Source organism: Ictalurus furcatus, chromosome 17, assembly GCF_023375685.1.
Source record: "Ictalurus furcatus strain D&B chromosome 17, Billie_1.0, whole genome shotgun sequence".
Classification (NCBI taxonomy): domain Eukaryota; kingdom Metazoa; phylum Chordata; class Actinopteri; order Siluriformes; family Ictaluridae; genus Ictalurus; species Ictalurus furcatus.
The window spans coordinates 24,739,897-24,752,574 of NC_071271.1; the positions used below are offsets into that span (position 1 = coordinate 24,739,897).

The 12,678-nt window shown below is 40.0% G+C and overlaps 1 protein-coding gene across 1 annotated transcript in view; it reads left to right on the forward strand.

Moving 5' to 3' along the window:
• The window catches only part of frem2b (FRAS1 related extracellular matrix 2b), a 103,151-nt gene that overhangs the window by 20,139 nt on the left and 70,334 nt on the right, over positions 1-12,678 (forward strand). The gene's annotated exons all lie outside the window — the stretch shown is intronic.

Sequence of the window (12,678 nt, forward strand, 5' to 3'; positions counted from 1 at the left end):
TTAGATATTAAATACTAGCTGCTTGTGTACACCTCTTTTTTTTTTTTTGTTTGGCCTTTTAGTAAATCAGTCCCTCAGTGTGACGGATGATGTCAAATTGAATTTTAGATCATGACATTTTTTGATGTCAGGATGTTAGAGAGGAACAACGACATGGATGAAAACCAGCATGAGGGCAGGTCAGGGGGTGAATCTTGGGTAACTGTAGTATCTGCAGTGACAGCAGCAACAGCGATGACATTTGCCACCCTCTTCAGATCGTGTCAGTGTTGTCTGTGCTGATTACATTCAGAAGCATGACTGAACGTGGCCTTTAAAGAAAACATAATCCAGAAACGGCTGTCAAAAAACCATCACAGGGAAAGAAAAGCAAAAAAGATTGAGATCTAATTCTTATTCCTTGGTGCAAGTCTAGTGAGATGTGCTTCATTAACGTTTACTTTATTCTTTTTTTCCAAGTGGCTGAATCACACGTGTTGTTGTTCCATTTTATTCTATGTAGTGAGCGTAGGTAGTGAATAGGAAGCCATTTAGAATTCAGACCAACTGTGTTGTTGGAGAAAGCAGAGTTTTATATGGATCCTGGCTAGCGCACAAAATGTCAAATCCAGCTTAATTTGAGTAATGAAACACTATTACTGGGCATCAATGAATCAATCAGGAACATTAACATGTGTAATGATATTCCTCATTTGGATTGTCTTTTCCTAAGAATGTCATCTAATGTAATGTTCATTCTGTTGTTTGTTTGAGGGGTTTTTTTTTGTTTTTTTGAGGGATTTGTTACTCTGAGCAAATATGACTACATCTCAAAAAATCAGAATATACTGGGAAAGTTCATTTCTTCCCCTGTAATTTAATTCAAAGAGTGGAACTTTCATATATTCTAGATTCGTTACACATAAAGTGAAATATTTCAAGCCTTTTTCGGTTTTAATCTGGATGATTACGGCTTACAGCTCACGGAAATCAAAAATCCGGTATCTCAAAATATTAATATAAAGAATTTATAATAGAGAAATGTCGACCTGAGAAGAATCTAATCAGATGATTAACTCAAAACACCTGCGAAGGTTTCCTGAGGCTTTAATTGCTCAGTCTGGGTCAGTACACACACACAATCACGGGGAAGATGGAAGTCAATGTTGCGTTTCATTTGGAAATCGAGGTTCCAGAGTCTGGAGGAAGAGTGGAGAGGAACAGAATCCGAGCTGCTTGAAGTCCAGTGTGAAGTTTCCACAGTCAGTGATGATTTGGGTTGCCATGTCATCTGCTGTGTTTTCACAAGTCGAGAGTGGATGCAGCGTCTACCAGGAGATTTTACAGCACGTCATGCTTCCATCTGCTGACGAGCTTTATGGAGACGCTGATGTCCTTTTCCAGCAGGACTCTGCACCTGCCCACAGTGCCAAAACTTCTAGTCACTGGTTTATGACCGTGGTATTACTGCGCTCGATCGTCCAGCCGACTCGCCTGACCCGAACCCCATAGAGAATCTACGAGAGACACCAGACCTGACGATACAGACGAGCCGAAGACCGCTATCAAAGCAACCTGGGCTTCCAGAACACCTCAGCAGTGCCACAGGCTGATCGCCTCCATGCCACGCCGCACCGATGCAGTAATTCCTGCGAAAGCATGTCCGACCGAGTGTCGAGTGTATAAATGAACATGCTTTTCAGAAGGTCGACATTTCTGCATTATAAATTCTTTATTCTAATATTTTGAGATACTGGAGCCGTAATCATAGCCGTAATCATCCAGATTAAAACAAACAAAAAGGGCTTGAAATATTTCACTTTATGTTTAATGAATCTAGAATATATGAACGTTCCACTTCTTGAATTAAATTATGGAAAAAAAATTCACTCCTCCATGATATTCAAATTTTTTTGAGCTGCACCTGTATATTCTGAACAAACAGGCTCCGTCTCGGAAAATCCAGTTTAAGCGATATATCAGATGTGGCCGATGATAAATAAGACAAAGAAAAGGAATTATAATTTATAGAGTATCTGTACCTGTTACAAAGATGCTCACAAAATGTAAGCATTTTTTAAAAACGCACTTTTTTTAAAAAAAAAAAAAAAGCTCATTTCCAAAATAAAAGACTTTTCAAGACCTGCTTCTGTTATTATAGTAGCTTTGCAGCCCTGTAATTTAATAAAGCCTGTGACTTTATCTGAAATATTTTGCACACCATCCCTCTCACAACCGGCAAAGTTAACGAGTAAGACGTAAAGTCTGAGGAAGAATGGAGATCACTCGTTCAGACTTTTGTATCAGCCTCTCGCTTTAGGCCCCCTGGTTAGGCATCAGGTTAGGTGGGGAAACATTCTCCAGACAGCGGTGAAGCCCATGTCTGGACTTGTTGTACTGAAGTATTGTGTGTGCCGTCATCGTTTGCCTCGGGGTGGGTTTTCACGCTCAGGGAGGAGCTTTTACATGCGCTCACATTCCATTCTATTAAAGACTGAAGTAGGGCTGTTATTAACCAGGCCAGTCTTTCCATGTCAGTGGCCTCCTTGCCTTTAGACATTTGTTTAAAATTATAACCAGAACCCATTATAACACTTGTTCTTAAATTGGATAGATTAATATAATTTCATGAATTACCGTACCAATCGAGCGCCTGATTCTACAATTGCAGTGCCATTTAACTTTTTTGTTTGTTTTTTTAAATCATGTCTCAACACTGAATCTAAGAAAACATGCATTTAACTGTTTGAAAAACGAGCTAACCCCTTCCCAGGAAGCAAGATGGTCTTTACGAGGTTTATCTGCTGACAATTGCTGTATTTTGCTCTTAAATGTGTAATAGGGTCGATATTTTTTTTTTTTTAGAGAAAAATTAGTAGATATACAAAATGTGCTTCATTATCATCCGTGCAAAAGGCTAAATATAGTTTTGTAAAAATATATAAACTATAATGTACCATCTTAAGGATTATAAAGTCATAATATTTTGAGGAAAAAGTGAGATGTTATTTTGAGGGAAATGTTGCGATGTTTCGAGAATAAAGATTAAACAATTTTACTAAAAAAAAAACCCCTTAAAAATAGAAAAATTTGAGCAAAAAGTAATTTTACGATATTATAACGCATTATTATGCTCTGATATGTGTAGTATTGTGAAATATTACAGGTTTATTTTGAAAATAGTGTGACTTTTTTTTTTTTTTCTGGAAATAGTAAGATTTAATTCCCGAAATATTGCAACTTTTTTTTTTTTTCTAGTAATACCATGACTTTTTTTTTTTTTTCTCTCTCAAAAATTCTGACTTGACCATTACTTTTCATTGAATGTACCTTCATGCACTCTCTTGTACTGTACTAATTTAAAAATACTAATTAATACTAATTTATTTTAATTTAAAATCAGGATTAAAATAGTATGACTTTACAAAATATTAAAAAAAAAAAGTATAAAGAAAAAATATTCACTTTAAAAAATATTATAATAAAAATACAAACATTTTAAGAATAAACAGTGGCCGTGAATCTCTGTCGTATTAAATGAAGTTACACTATAATAATGTATTCCGCTGACTGTATTTCAAGGTAAAGTGTAGTTCTAGTGGGCTGGCACAGGAACGATATATATAGATAATACTGTAGTTTATATTTAGACTTCATTTATCTAACACGTTCACGTCGGTTGTGATGTGGTGGTTAAAATCTCTATTACCTTTACTTTACATGCATATTTGTCCCACTGACATTACATTTACATGAATGGCATTCCAGTCCTGGAATCTCCCGAATAATCTTCCTCAACAATAGAAGTGCAGTGCGACATCTTTCTTTGAGTCCTTGAGTCCACTGCTATAACTCCGTAAGTATGGAGTCTGATTTGTTTTCTGGCCCCTGGGCTCACCGCTGTATTCTTCCTGCTGCTGTTGAGGCAGTGCTGACAGCAGGTCCTGAGCTGTTGCTTTATGGGCTCTCCTGTGGCGCGACTGCAGTTTCCACTTTTGTTCCCCCACCTCGCTGGGCTGAGAGTTTTTATTAAGCCAGCCCGATCGCACGCCGGAGAAAAGGCTGATAATCTGCCTACCATTCATTCGGTGATTATAAAGACCCCATTTTAGAATACTCGACAAAGGTTTGAAAAGGCGATACATAAAAAGTTTAAAGCACCCGCAAGCACTGTAGCAAAGCTCATAAATATTTGATGTTGCTTGCTCGGTTGGTTTTTAGTGCTCTGTGATTTTTACTTACTGTAACTGTGAGCGGTAGTAAAGTGTGGGAGTTACAGTAGTAGTGCGGCCTAGGCGTGCTTTTAGCCCAGAGATCCGCTCGTTCCCAGGCTTTCTGTCTTAACGCATCTCATTCTTATTATGTGTGAATGCACTCAGCTAGAGTAGGGTCCAAAGGTTCAGTATTTGCTATACACATTAATGAAGCACGAATGCAGCTGCAAATCAGACGACGCAGAAACAAATCCCGAAACACAAAAGCAAAACTGGGCAAAAACGTGACCGGGAATCAGAAAGCACATCAGTATTCACCGGCAAAACAAAGGCTTGGTGCTTATTGAACGTCGCACGTTTGTTGCTGATTGGCTGCCGGCGCTCGTCAGTCTGAGAGACGCCAGAATACGAATATAATAACATAAGTGCAATTTTTCTCTGTGATAGGCCTATGCCATGTGACTATCTAATCAGCAACGAGCATGAAGCGTTTAATAAGGGCCTCTCCTTTCTGATCTTTGGTTTGTGAAAGTCTTTTGCACTTATGGGTCGCTAGAGTTTTGTAAATTGTTTCTCACAGGATCCCATGATGCATCATTAACAAAGTGGGCTCTAATTATGAGTATGCACTCATAAATGGACAATTATTACATTTTGGCAGTTGTGAGATTCCAGCGGTCATGTAAACGGCATACTGTAATAACTTCATTTGGATTAAAGCTGACTTTATTCAGGGTGTCCACCACTTTGTGGACCAAGTCCCCTGGGATACGCTCCAGGCTCCCCGCGGCCCTGTGGTAATACGTGGTACTGTACAGAAAATGGAAGGATGGATGGATGGATTAAAGCTGTTGTCATTGCGTCTACATTTATAAAGAATCCTAAATGTGGATACAAGATTGCTTCATAAAATTGCTTCAGTATAAATTTATGAAATGTCGATATGTATGAAAATTAAAATCAGGAAAACAGAAAATCATGTGAATGGGTGCAACAACTCCAGCTAGAGAATGCCCCCAAAATATCCTTGTATGGAGGGACACAAGCAGTATAAACAGCAGGGTAAGTAATCAGTTATGGTCATTTTTTTCAACTGAAGAGCAGCACTGGAGCAAAACGAAGGTTTTTTGTTTTTGTTTTTTTCCCTCCAAAATGAAATTCCAACGTAAAAACTGCCTAATCGATTTCAGAAAACTCTCTCTGCGTATTTTGGCATTTACTCAGGTGGTAGAGCGGGTTGTCCACTAATCGCATAGTCGGCGGTTCGATTCCCGGCCCACGTGACTCCACATGCCGAAGTGTCCTTGGACAAGACACTGTCCTTGGGTTCTGCTTTCGTTGGTGTGTGTGTGTGTGTGTGTGAGAGAGAGAGAGAGAGTCTGGGTGTAAATGGGTGAATAATAAACAGTGTAAAGCGCTAAGGTTAAAAAATAAAGCGCTATATAAGTCAGACCATTTAAATAAATAAATAAATAAATAAATTTAGTTTACAGTACATCACTAGTTGCGTGATGTAGCTGAGGTCGAGGAACTGTCCGAGTTAGAATTCACACACCACTAAATTCTATTTATTATTTAAAAAAAAAAAAAAAAAAAGAAGTGAATGAATGAATCTGTCTATCTTCCGGTTTAGGCCACACCCACTTTGATTCCGGGGTTTGAATCCGGATATGTATACATGGAGCACTAAATAGATACAGATACAGTGTCATTGAGTTACACCCCGAATATTCATATATTAACCCTAATTTACAGATAAGACCATCGTAGCGAAAGTCACAAACTAGTTAACCCGCTTTAAAATAACGAGACAGTCACGTACACCGCCCCCTATTAATTGGATTTCATGATTTGGTTCTGCTACAGATATACACAGCGCGTGTGGCTTGTAGATAAATGGTAAATGGCGCACTTATATAGGACTTTTATCCAAAGCGCTTTACACTGGTTCTCATTCACCCATTCACACACACACTCACACACCAGTGGTAGCAGAGCTGCCATGCAAGGCGCTAACTTGGAGCCATTGGGAGTAACTTGGGGTTCAGCGTCTTCCCAAGGACACTTCGGTATGTGGAGTCACGTGGGCGGGGAATCGAACCTCCGACCCTACGATTAGTGGACAACCCGCTCTACCACCTGATCCACATCCGCCCATAGATGTAAATGATATACAACTTTTCATTCTTTAAATATTCACAAAGTGAAGCCTATTTCGTTCCCAGTAATTTTGTTCCTCATCTTGTATTCAAAAGGGTTTCATGTATAGTAGATGTTTTTGGTGCAGGTTAGTTCTCTGTTCATGTCCAACAGTCCAGCCTTCATTTTTCTAAGGCTTGCACTATATAAACTACTCCTACTAAAATATTTAAGATATGCCTTTCTTTTTTTGTGTGCAGTGTTGTGCTACAAGTTGAATGCTGACAAATAAATCTAAATATGTCAAACAGGATATTTAGATATATTTGTTTCATACAAACCGCAGACAAAAGAATATAGATTGAAACTAGTATTTATTTTCTCTTAATCTATTATTAAATCTGTAGATATTGAATCTAGATTTGAAAGTCCTTATGATTTTAGGTGAACACACACACACACACACACACACACACACACACTCTTTCTTTATATGCCTTGAAAGACACACAAGAGATGTGTAGATTCTCCAGCTTTCTCCAGGCAGAAATTCTGGAGGAGTATCTACTGTTGAAGGTTTTCTCCTGGGCTCTAACCTGTGAGAGCCCCCCTCCCCCTTTTTATCAGGACATGAGAATTCTTTGGGCGATGAAATGAAAGGGAGAAAAAGACTTATCTGGAGCAAGGAACAAGGGAGAAGATGATAGACACTGCTGCGCCTCAGTGGCAAAGAGCAGCTTGGTAAAGCTGAACGTCACTGCTGGGCCTCTGTATTATTCCTCTGTTAGTTTACTCATAGTTTAAAGACTGCAGAATTAGTGCGATATTTAGATGCTTTTTTTTTGAGGGGGGTGCAGTACCTAGCAAACACTAATAACTCTGTATGGCGCTTACATTTATAACCCGTCTCAGGCAACACTATCGAGGTTTCTTAGATGTATTATGCTTGTAAATGAGTTGAAAGTAAAAGGGCTGAGGGTTTGTGTTTTTTAAGCATAGAATTAGCAAATACAAATAATGTAGTTAACTAGCATCTGTGCTAATGGCATGGGGGAGATTATTTAATGTCTTGCTAATTGTTTACTTACGTTCATCTTTTAATTCATAATTTACTTTGTCAACAATTTGGGTAATTTGGGTCAAAATAACTGAAAAGGAGTATGAGAACTTGCTTTTTCTTCTTCCCGTGATCTTCAGGAAATTCGAACGATGTAACTTCCTGTTGAACGTGTGGAATATTCCGAACGTGTTCCGGTAACAGGGTTGAGTGAAAAGGTACATCCTATAATGTACAATCCTATAACGCCTCACACCTCCAGGGTCAGGGGTTCGATCCCCACCGTGGCCCTGTGTGTGCGGAGGGATTCCAGGGGTTCTCCGGTTTCCTCCCCCAGTCCAAAGACATGCATGGTAGGCTGATTGGCGTGTCTAAAGTGTCCGTAGTGTATGAATGGGTGTGTGAGTGTGTGTGATTGTGCCCTGTGATGGATTGGCACCCTGTCCAGGGTGTACCCCGCCTCGTGCCCCATGCTCCCTGGGATAGGCTCCAGGTTCCCCGTGACCCTGAAGAAGGATAAGCGGTATAGAAGATCGATGGATGGATGGATTTTAAGGTAAAGTGAAGTTAAAGTGGAATGGGAAAGACAACGATGCTGTCCCAGAGCTGTAGAGGTTTTATTAATGTTTTAAGATGTTTACTTGAAATATGCATAGGTTGTTGAGAAGGACACTTGTGTTTGAAACGTCTCTACCTGTACTTTACATACATATTTATACATATAATATCAGCAGGACACACATGGTTCCTCAGTCGTGCAATCACCCAGAAGGGGAACATGCAAGGAGTCGGAACAGGTAGTATCCAGTTTTCTTTCATCACTCGATCACTCGTCGGCAGAGCGTAATTACACCTAATCAATCAGCCGTTAGCCGTATGTCTTTTCGAGGCCGCCGTCCGTCACTCTCTTTCGACCTGAACTCTAATGCAGTTTTATCGCCTTCACCTGCAACCATTGGAGGCAGTGGAGTTTTACAAGGAGCTAAACTGAGTTTATTACTTCTCGAATCAGGAAAGAGCCATCAACAAGTGCTAGCTTGTGAAAACTGATCTGCCCCGAGTGTAAATCTATCCAGCTTGCTGTAAATCAAACATATGCACTGACCCATTTGACTGACCCATCTTTTACGCCCTTAGACAGCAGTGGTCCACCTCAGACAGAATGCACTCCATGGGGGTTTAGCAGTATTTCTTGTTCAAGGCTACTCCTGACACAAGGCATGATCTCGGCAGTAGACTCATGCAAGCTCTAGCCTGTCTCTGGCATTTGTCAGTCCCTCCTTCAAAACCATTTTTCCCTTTGAAAAGGCAGTCATTTACGGGATGATCTTTTCCTCTGTGTCATTTTTTTTTTTTCAACGCTGAACTTATTGCTGTTATCCAGCGAATAACCTCTTTTCTAACTGAATGGAACTGCATGTTACACCTTTATTTTACGGCGTGAATAGAGTTGAGATGTTTACATTTCTTGCAGGTGGTAGGTTGCTGGAATCGTTCTGCCTCTGATGTTTAATAAAAAAAAAAAAAAAAAAAAAAAAAAAAAAAACACAAAAAAGGACCATACATTTCTGGGTCGCTTATATTACTGGCCAGTTTAGCTCTTTCCAATTCCATCCCGGTCAGCGTCCATTGTGTTTTGCACAAGCACTCGAGTAAAGTGCTCTTTCTAAATGGCACCCCACGTAGCTGAGTGCTTTTCTGTGGAAAGGTCACAGACCATCAAGGATCCGTTTAACACTTCAGAACGGTGGGCTGCGCGAGTTCCTTTTGATGAGATCTGACCTTTAACGTATACTCAAGACAAATCAAGGTATATGGTAAACGTCTGTCTTCGATGTAGGCTCCGAGCTCTCTGTTTTCCTCATCCAAGTCGGAGTGGAATTGTTGCTTTGTATTTTGTCCAGTTTGGTTTTCGCACTGTGGAAACTTCATTCCATTCAGTACGCTTCCATTTGTGTAGTGCTTTGAACAGTCGACAGTGTCACAAAGCAGCTTTACACACATCTAAAATACAGACCTCTAATGAGCAAACCATGGGCAATGGTGACAAAGAAAAACTCTGCTATAAAGAGAATCCTTGTGAGGGAACACATTCTTTTCTGGGTGACACAGTGGAAATTTAAGTAGACCAGAAAATAATAGCTGAGGGCCGTGTCAGGATGGAAATGTCTTTGCAAACGTCTCCCATTCGTTGGTTACGTGGCAGGTGGACTAAATCATGGTTGAATCTTTTAATCGAACCACACCAGCAGCCTGAGACCACTTCTCCCGAGTGCTTGTATTTTACGTTGATATTTAGGCGATCGGTAGACGCTTTAAGGGAGCCAGGGACTAAGAATAGCATAAAGATAAAACCCTTTTAGACAGGCGTCAGTGCGGGAGTCAGGACGGCTACGCAAAGAGAGTACGAGTTGTTACATTTTATACGTGTAGATTTAGTATTCAATTAAGTGCTTAGTAAGGATGTGTCTAGTGCGCTGGTGTTTGTTGGAAGACCGCCAGTAACTCAACCGGTCAGGCAGCCAGGGGAAGTCTGCCTTGGTGTGTGTACAGAGAACAATGTTGATTCATGCCTTTCTTTTGTCTTGAGGGATGGCAAATGAAGTTTGGCCATGCTTGTGGGTTGAAGGGAGGAAGTTTACAGAGCAGGCTTCGACCAGTGTCTTTCAGGTACATGGGAACCACTCAGTTTTTAATTGGTTTGTAGGCAAACGTCAGTGTTTTGGTCCACATGAATGGAACGACACATCAGAGCTTCATTCAAACAGACCAAATTCTGTATATGTAAATACTGAGTGCCTTTAGAGCAGGGGTCATCAACTTGTTGGATATGCATATCCCGAATTGACTTAACTGAGCACTCGAAAATTATTGCAGCCGAAATGAACATAATGTAAACTGTTTAAAAACGAAGACGTACGTGTTTATTCCCCACGCTTCGTTTTCAGTTTTAGACTTTAGGTGTGCAGGAGGACAAAACTACTGTCTGAGCAGGGGGTTTTTACTTTAATATCGGCAGTCAGATACTAGGATCTTGGCTTGTGTTTCCTCATTTGTAAGTCGCTTTTTTGATAAAAGCGTCTGTTAAAGGAAGACATGCTCAGATTTAGCCCGCTGAACATGCTAAAAGAGTTCAACGATGTTACAATGTTTCAAGAGAGCAAAGGTTAAAAGTCTAAAAGGTTATAAGGCTCTGTCAAAATAATTATGATTTAAAAAAAAAAAAAAAGATTACGGAGGACAGTACGTTGGCTCTGCCAAGCCAACACAATACAAAACGAATCAAAGAGATACTTCGCATTGATTTTTAATTTTAATTCTAATGTATTGTTAGAAACTAGTTATTAATGGTCAAGAATGAAAAGATAACCAGTCTTGCCAGTCTGTAATGTTAGCTGCTTATGCAGACTTTCGTGAACTAGGAATTTTGTATCACTGGACCTTCACAATTTTTTTTTTTTTTTTGGTTGAATACCCCTGCTTTAAAATACCCTGTCACATTATTGTATTATTTAAATTTAACCATGCAGCTATAACAACCAAATTCTGTTGTTCATGTGGGATCCCAACCACGTAATGTTTCCAGACAAACTGGTATTAAAAGCAAAATTGCTGACTTGGTGCTTTCCTTCGTGTTCTACACCACTGCATTTCACTATGTGGGTGTATCGTGAGTTCATTACACTGCCAGGGAGTGCCATTTTCTCATTAACTTTTCCTCAACCCTGTGTCCTGCTGCCATGTCTGGAATCCCCCAGTGCTGGCATGACACAAAGGCTCTCATCGTATATCTTTCTCTCAGAGGTCAGAATTGAAGTTGATGCAGAGGAAAACAGAAGGCTTAGGTGGGCATCATTGGCTTTCTTGGGCTTAGAGGTTGAAATAAAGGTGTCATGTTCCAATAATCAGAAACGGAGGAAGGAAAACGGATCTGATGTCAAATCTTCAATAGAAAGTTGTTTGGGCAGCTTAGTGTACAGGGGTTAGAAATTATTTTTATACCAGAAAAAAACACAATTCTCCCAAGAGGTTCTTACTTAAAGCCATAGAAATGATAAAGCATAACATATATATATATATATATATATATATATATATGAAAATTCTAGCTGTTTCAATATAGCAGCATTTAAGTGTCCTAGATCTAACCATTAAACCATTTAACCATTAACCTCTAAAGCCCACCCATTTCCTCTGGTGGACTATTGTTATAACAACCTACATTTGCATATTGTACCCTGATAGGCTCTTTTGTGTTATGATGTAATGACACTCGCTTGTCATAAGTTCAGGTTGTTCAAACCAGCGAGTGCAATCTGACAAGCCTGCACACTCAGATCCATTATTTATTCATTATTTTGCTGAGGGTTGCAGTGGATCAGTATTCTGTCCCAGAAGCGCTAGCGTTTATATATAAACAGGAATATACCACGGTTACGCCATACACTCATTCGAACCTAGGGGCCATTTAGAGAAGCCAACCGACATGTTTTTGAGAGGTGGGAGGAAATCTGAGAACCAAGAGGAAACCCACACGCACATGAAGAGAACATGTGAAACTCCGTACAGACCGTAACCTATGCTCAGGGTTGACCCGGGAGACCCGGAGGTGTGACAAGACTACCCGAGTGCTGCCCTAATAAACAAAAAATATATAATGAAAGTTTTATGGAGTAGAAAAGAATAGAATAGAAGAGAAAAGATGGTTCCTCGAGGGATTGTTGGATGGTTAACGATTCTAGCGTTTTAAACACTTTCTGAAACCCTTTGTTGTCGGGGCCTACGTAGGAACTTTAAGGGTTCCCCTGTAGGAACAATCTGAAGAACGCTTCAGATGACCTAACATAACGGATTGCTGAGTAAAATGTTATTAGTTAATAATGATAAATATTGAAATAGGCCAGGTTTGTATGAAGCCAGTGACTAATACTATTCAGACTGGCCTTGTCAGCCTTTTCGCCTGTATCCTGCAGGAGAAATGGCGCTCCGCATACAGCCTTGGCAGCATTAGCATGGGCCCCGTGGATCAGTGGGGCCAGGCATTTTTGCCCCGTATCCTCACAGTGCCAGCATTCAGCAGCCAGTCTGCAATTCTTCACCCTGACATGCCAGCAAACACTACACATTCATGGTCAAGGAAAAGCACCGCCCACTGCTCTCTGTACCCTATTGTTACGTACGGGATCATTATATGACTGTGATCTTTTCCTCCGCTTCACGTTCCTCTTATTTTCACACTGCTGCTGTGGCCAAGCAGCAATTTTTTATTTTTTTTTTTTATTTTTTTGA